Source organism: Helianthus annuus, chromosome 3 (genome assembly GCF_002127325.2).
Source record: "Helianthus annuus cultivar XRQ/B chromosome 3, HanXRQr2.0-SUNRISE, whole genome shotgun sequence".
NCBI lineage: Eukaryota > Viridiplantae > Streptophyta > Magnoliopsida > Asterales > Asteraceae > Helianthus > Helianthus annuus.
In genome coordinates this window covers 62,775,179-62,783,053 of record NC_035435.2, presented here as the reverse complement: position 1 = coordinate 62,783,053, position 7,875 = coordinate 62,775,179, and the positions used below count along the sequence as shown (strand labels likewise).

Here is a 7,875-nt window from a genome sequence, read left to right as displayed (position 1 = left end):
AAGCTGGACACGGCCCCGTGTTCAGTGAACACGGCCCCGTGTTCAGGGACTGTATCTGGGCGTTTTAATTAAATTTACTGGTCACGTTGAGCACGGGGGCGTGTTCAGCGAGCACGGCCCCGTGTTCAGACTCTGTATCTGGGTATCTACTCTAAAAATATGCAGCACGGGGGCGTGTTCAGCGAGCACGGCCCCGTGTTCAGGCTACTGTAAATGCAAAACTAAACTAAAATGCAGAAAAAATGCGCGCGTTTTAAAAAAAAGGTTTTGAAAAACTGATTAGGCCGTTGATTTTAAGCTTTCTTAAAATCCTTGTGTCCCCGGCAGCGGCGCCAAAAACTTGATGTGCGTGAAGTGTGTTATATTTTTAGATATATATTTAAGCCCTTTTTTACACTTTTAGCCAAGTTTTAAATTTATAAAACACGATATTCACTAACACTAAACACACATATGGGCAAGTGCACCCATCGTGGACGTAGTATAGTGTTGGTAAGATACCGAGGTCGTCCAAGGACACAAGAGCTTTTAATACCGGTTTATCCTCAACGTCTAATCAAATCAAAAGGTTAGAAAAATGTTTTAAACTAAGAAAATAAAAAAAACTAACTAAATGCTGAAAATAAAAATAAAATAAAAAACAGATAGACAAGATGAATCACTTGGATCCGACACGTGTATTAGTATAACCTTTGAATATTTTCGCACTTTTGCACTTGTTTAAGAGATTATCTTAGTTATTGTAGTAGGCCCCTCTTTTGAAGGCGACGTTACCCTCAACCCAGTAGTTTGAGTCAGCAAGGATACAATCCTAAAAGGTCGGATTATTGAAAGATAATGAATTAAGTTATTAATGCAAATTGTGGTAGGCCCCGCTTCTGGCGGTGACGTTACCCTCGGCTAAGTAGTCTGAGTCAGCAGGGATACAGTCCTAAATAACCGGGTTATAGTATTAATAGTAGTTAACTTATGAGGGGGTCAAAGAGTTTGGATCCCCGCCATCCAATACCTATGGGCATTGAAGGAGATCCTACTAAATTTGACCCAGGTCCCAAGCAGGACCTCTAAACGCTGAACAAGGGCAAGACCCTTACCAAACCGTTCCCTTAACCCCCGACCAGGTAGCCAACATACCTCCATATAGACCGTGGAGATATGAATGGTGAAAATCTTTTATTTTATATAGACAGTAAAATAATGCCAAGACACCACGGACAAACGATAAGGAAAGATCACCTTCAACATAAGTAACTAGTTATTAAAGTCATTAATACAAAACCAAATAAAAAGTGCAAAAGATTAAAAATAAAAAGTATTATACTAAACACTTGTCTTCACCAAGTGATGTAAGAGACTTAGGCAAACATGGCCTTGATTGTCAAGAACTCTTACGATCAATCTTGGATCCCGAGACGACTCACACACTCTACGATGGACAATGGATGATGGTGGTGGATGATGGTGTTATGGTGGTGGTGGGTGGTGGATGAAGTGTGAGAGAGGTGGTGTGCCAAGGGATGAGAGAGAATGAAGCCAAGCTCCTCTATTTATAGGCTGAACAGAAGGCTGGACACGGCCCCGTGTCCGCTGGACACGGCCCCGTGCCCGTCTGACATCCTCTCACTTCATTAATTGTAATTGCGAATTACAATTAATGCGCCTGCTGTACTTTCACCACGCCCCCGTGCTCGCTGGACACGACCCCGTGGTGGGCAATGGAAGCTTCTACTAGTTTGTCTTTTCTGCTGCTTCCTGGGCACGCCCCCGTGTTCGCTGGACACGGGGCGTGTTCAGACTCTGTTTCTTCTCCTTTGCCTTGGGAGATGCCGTTGAGGGTCCGGGCAGTCCACTTTTGTTCCTTTTCTTGTATTTATGGTAGAATTAGCTGTCTTTTTGCTTCTTTTGTGATTTTGAGCTCATTTCATCCTGAAAATACAAAAGGAAGACAAAAACACTCTTTTTCCAACATTAGTACTTAAAAAGGGTTAGTTTTATGCCTTAATTGATGTGATTTATATGTTGCATTTTACACACATCAGTATGCATTCTGTTGCACATTCAATATTCATTGTCCAACAAATTGTGTCTGTCTGAACCAACCGAAATCCACAAATTCCAACAGTTTCTCCATCTCTAATTTCTCCACTCACCGTGAAATCGAACAGTTTCTTCGTAGATTCTGTCCGGTTTCAAAGCCGGTTGAGGATTACGAGTGTTCTAGACTCGTTCAAACTATGTGACATGTGTCTATTACAGTGGTCCTGGTACTATTTGTGTATGCATTCTTTTGGAGAACTTATCGTGTGTTGCAGTTTGGAAAGATAACCGAATAGAGATTTGAACAACAAACTGTGGAGAACTTGTTTGCGTTATCCATCAACATAAGCCCGAAGAAACCAAATTCGCAACAATGAGTCTGAGTCCATGGTTGTTCGTGAATGTTTCGAATCATCATAGAAGATGTGTCGGGTTCTTCTGCTAGTGGTCGGGCTTCCAATGCTCACACATGGTGATAAACAACGCTGATATCATCATAGAAGCGTTGGGATTCAAGGGTTTATGAGTCAAAGTGAACATTCAGATTCAGATTCAGAAAGCAGATGATTTTGTACTTGGTTTATTCTCTTTAATCTATTAGAACGATCCTTGTTTTGTCACGTACATGCGTTTAATTCCCAACATCCTTGTAGGGTTTAGAATGTTTGAAGGAAATGTTGGTTCAATACCACCGGTTTCTAACTTTATGCTTGCATCCACCACAGTGAATATTAACTTTGTTGGATTTTGTGGATCAACAGAAATAACTGAAATAGTTATCTTTAATCTATTAGAACAATCATTGTTTTGAGAACCTGATTCTGTTGTTCAGTACCAACAGAATGCATACACAAATAGTTCTAGTGGACGAAGCAAATGAACCGGAGCTGTTATCTTGGTTGTTCAGTACTTTCGTGCTAAATACAATGTTCATCTTCGTTATCCTTTGTTTTCTGCAATTCAAGCAGGCACGGATGCTAAACGTACTGTTATTACGTCCGAGACGATTCAAGTGATTCCTATGAAGCAAGTGTCGGTCTATTCAATTGTTTTGAGAACCTGATTCTGTTGTTCAGTACCAACAGAATGCATACACAAATAGTTCTAGTGGACGAAGCAAATGAAACCGGAGCTGTTATCTTGTTTGTTCAGTACTTTCGTGCTAAATACAATGTTCATCTTCGTTATCCTTTGCTTTCTGCAATTCAAGCAGGCACGGATGCTAAACGTACTGTTATTACATCCGAGACGATTCAAGTGACTCCTATGAAGCAAGTGTCGGTCTATTCAATTGAGAGGAATCATTGCATTACATCCCTGTTGAAAAACATAATCGATAAATTCAGGGAAAATGGGGTTGAAAGATGATAACCCAACAGTGGAGGATCTCCTTCTACAGCTTCAATAAATTCAGGGGTATTCTCAAAATAATGTTTCCTAGATGTTTGAAGACCAACAAATGTCCAAAGTGCTGCTTTTTCGTTAGCGTGACGGAAAGCTACTGCGTGACAGGAAGCTACCTTGCAAAAATTAAAAAATTAAATCGACACCCTCAATACGCATCGTATAGGCCTATACGATGCGTATTACTTTTTGTTAGGGGACAATGGCAGCCTTTGGCAGGCATAGAAGTTTGAACCCACCTCAATACGCATCGTATAGGCCTATACGATGCGTATTGAGGGTGTCGATTTAATCCCCCAAGGTGTGCCAATAATACGACCCTTTTATTAACCCAACTACCCAACCTAAAGATTTATCATTTTTTATTGATTTTTTTGTTATTTTATGTGGTGATTAAAACAAAATATAGATGTATAACGGTTTGATCTTTTTATGTTTTTTTATATTTTTTTAGTTGTTCTATACTTGTAGTTAATTATTTTGTTTTTTATTTTAAGCTTTGTTTGTTTATATGATTACTAATCAACATTTAAAACTAGGGTTTGAATGTTTGAAAATTAAAATTGAAAATTATAGACTATGATATTGGTTGAACATGATTATTTATTTTGTTTAAGTGTTTAATGTTGTTTTATAAACTTATGTAGCAATTTATATGTGATAAGAACCACGAATAGAGAAGTTGTGGCGCGATTTCGCAAGAGGAAAAGGGTTGGACCACTTTTTTTCGTCGGATTCTTCTATTTAAAGACCAGACTGTGTCTTAGATAAGTTTTTTTTGTTGTTTTATTTAATGATTAGGGTAAATAGAAGTAGGTAGAGTTTGAACTTTGATGGTTTTTTGTTATTAATTTACTTGTGATGGTTTTTTATGTTGTTTACTATTTTACTTGAAATTTTGTTTGTTAATGTGATGGGAAGTTAGGAAGTAGGGTTTGATTGTTTCAAAATTGAAATTGACCCAACCCGACCCGATCTGATCCGACCCGCGAAACTTTGTTTGTTTATGTTTACTTGTTTTACATGACCCGACCCGATCCGACCCTCTATGAATCGAATTTTTTTATATAGCTAGAAGCCTAAAATTTTTAGATTTTTTCCGCATCTCATGAAAAAATTCCTGATTCCGCCACTACTGCCCCCATTAACCATCCCCCACCATCACTTGACCTAACCCCTGTTTGGGACATCACCGATGAAAGAATATGATGTTCATTATATTTTGATAAAACCACATAAATTAGTAGGTGCAAAATCTACCAAATTTGTAGATTATTCTTTTGATCATTTCCCAATCCATTCAACAAATACGGACACAGAGATCACAGTCTTGATTATAAAAAGAATACCAATTTTTTTTTTTGGTTTTTTGTTTTTTTTTTTTTGTGTAAATTTGCTGAAAAACCCCACAAAAGATAGTATTCTGACTAAGCTTATTTAACTTAAAAATGACTTTTTTGTTAAAAGAATTTATTGACTTATGAGTTTTTGGAAAAGAGTTTGGATTAGCTTATGGGATGGAAAAAGTCAATAAGTCAATAAGCTGTTTTTTAAAAAAAGTGTTTGACTTAGCTTATTCATTTGAAATGACTAAAATGAACATTCTTTTATAAGTCAATAAGTTGTTTTTTAAAAAGTGGTTGGCTTAGCTTTTTTGTTTCTCTTCACTTCCTAATAAAATGATTAATCTAAGAAAACAACCTACAGAATAAAAAAATATATGTCTTTTATAAAAAAAAAACACCAAAATACACAATAATACCACCATAGTTCTTATAATACATTAATCCATACAATTGAAATGATGTCATGTTCATCTCCGCAATGTCATTATATCTTCCTCGATGATATCTCGAATCGCTGCCATATGCATATCATCATCAACGTGTAGCCTGAACTTCTTCGTGAACTTATCACTAGTACCACCTCCTCTGGGACTGTACGATTCTTGTTGTGCCCTATCAAATGCTTTATCAAACCCACCGACCTTTCTAATAAAGTAATGGATCACCATCGATGCTATCACAATACTCACTTGGTGGTCGTACGTGAAGTTAACATGCATATCTCTCAATAACGCCTGCCTAGCTTTCCACACTCCAAAAGTCCGTTCAATGATATTTCGCAATGACGAGCAGTAATAGTTAAATGTCTCTTTTGCTCCGCGAAGAGCACGCATAACACTAGTTTGTGCACGTCTAAAATCCGGTATATAATAACAGTCTACCACTAAGTTCATAATTAACTACATGGATTCATACATCATTCAAAACATTAAAGTTAGATCACTTTTTACATCTATTTGCTGCATTTTTTATGTGACAAACACATCACAAAACAAATATAAGTAAGACGAGAATACGCAATCGGGTGATTTTGAAACCAATCTTTCTAAAATTCAGAATTAAGGGTCTACAAAATCATTTAAAATCCACAAGAAATTATTCACATGATTCTTGATCCACATTACATATTTTGATTGTTTAACAACTCCTGTATATGATCAGCATCTTACATTGTCATTTTAAATACAAAAAGACACAAACTTTATAATTCCAATCAAACAACAGACAGACCTTACCTTATTTTTATCAATTTTCTTGACAGCAATACGATCTCCACTAACTTTATCAATAGCAACATATGTATACCCAAACTGACCATAACACGCAATTATAATAAACTAAACCATGAATATTTCCCCAACTGTTACAAACCCAGTTGCAATAGAATAAAATAATCAAGACTACATGTGCCAATCATTTTTATAAACATATATAGTAGAAATGTATGTACCGGAACTGGAGCCGCTGGAGTGATGTGCAACGTGAAAGCGATGTCTGTAGAGAACTCGTCACTGTGGAGAACTCGTTGGAGTGATGTGCGGCTGTGGAGAAAAGAAACAGCAGCAGGCAGCGATCATATGTTGTGTAGGGCACATGGTTAATTTGGTAATTTTGTTTTTGAAAAGTTATAAGCAGCTCAAAAAGTCACAATACCCTATCTTAGACCATGCGTACTAGTCAAAAAAGTGGGCGTTCTTTTGCCCAATAATGCCCAACCACACCCGACATCGGCCCCCCGGGGTGTTTTCTTGGCAAAATTTGGTTTAGGCGTTTTATTTTCCACGCCCAGCTTCATTTCTTGTGTCCAATCGCCTTCATCTTCCTTTTTGTAAAACCGAGCAGATTTTTTTATTTAATTTTATTACAAACAATAGGCTCCACAATGACCACATCCCCACTACAACCATTTTAGAGAACGCCACATAATGCACCATTGCTGACTGGGCTGCCACATTGCGTAAAACGCCCAAGGGTGGGGTGTTAACCACTACACATGGTCTTAAAATTAAACTAACTTTTCTTCCCATACAAAAAGTCATTTTAAAAAATCCTTTTGGGTTTGCCAAACACCTTTTCTCATTAGTTTTTTTTTTTTTTTTTTTTTTTTTTTTTTTTTTTTGTGTAAGTCAATAAGTTATAAGGAGGTGTGGAAAAACTTAGCCAAACACCCCTTAAACTTATTTTTGCAAATACAAACCCATTATCACATGTCTTCATTCCTGACGAACTCGTGGAAAGAATTTGGAAGCCAAAAATTAAAATTCCCATTCCAAAAATCAATGTGGAGGATGGAAACACTGAGAAGGAGCCTGAAAAAGATTCAGATCTAGCCAGAAAACAAAGTGAACTTTGGATAACTTGAATTTTAATCCCTTTTTGGTCCACTTTCGACGAAACTCTGGCGAGACCCAAACAAACTAATCCTACCTCAACGGCTGTTGTAATGGTTTGCAGAAATTATAGAGGGTTTCGGTTTGGGGGTTGGATTTGTAGGGTGATCGGGATTGGAGGGGGAATCTAGGTCTGATTTCTTCGTCGAAGAACTTTATGAAAGTATATCTGAATTGTGGTGGCGGTGGGTAGTGAGAGAGAGGGACAGAAAGAGAGAGAGAGAGAGAGCGCGAGCGAGAAAGTGTGTGTGGTGGTGGGTGGTTAGGTCAGGTGATGGTGGTAGGTGGTAGGGGGTGGGTGTGAGAGAGAGAGTGAAGGGAGGGGGGGGGGTAATTGTTATTTATATGTTTTTAAAAATTTTAATATCATTTTGTTTAATATATTAAAAAATGTTTTATATAAATTGTAACACCCCGTGTTTCCGAAAGTCAAACTCAAAGTCAAGATTGAAGTCAAAGGAAGAAAAGATCCCTAATTGCGATCTGTCTCTCCTTGCTCAATCCATGTTTGACTTCTTTGACTGTAGTAGTCTATTTTACGTTAGTTGTATTATGTGGAGTAATCAGTTACAATCGAAGTAATCAAAGTATATTTCTCGATGCAAACCGCTCTACGACTGTGAATGATAGGAAGTAACAATGCGATAAAGTTAATTAATCAGTAATCGAAGTAATCTAATCGTCATCAAACACGAAAC

At 37.4% G+C, this 7,875-nt stretch overlaps 1 long non-coding RNA gene across 1 annotated transcript; it reads right to left on the bottom strand.

The window, feature by feature from the left end:
• Nucleotides 1–5,147: 5,147 nt before the first annotated feature.
• On the bottom strand, nt 5,148–6,841 carry LOC110929311. Its single transcript, XR_002586994.2, has 2 exons — nt 6,238–6,841; nt 5,148–5,686 (listed from the first exon to the last, which is right to left on the bottom strand). It is a non-coding gene; the product is annotated as an uncharacterized LOC110929311 (long non-coding RNA).
• Nucleotides 6,842–7,875: the final 1,034 nt, after the last annotated feature.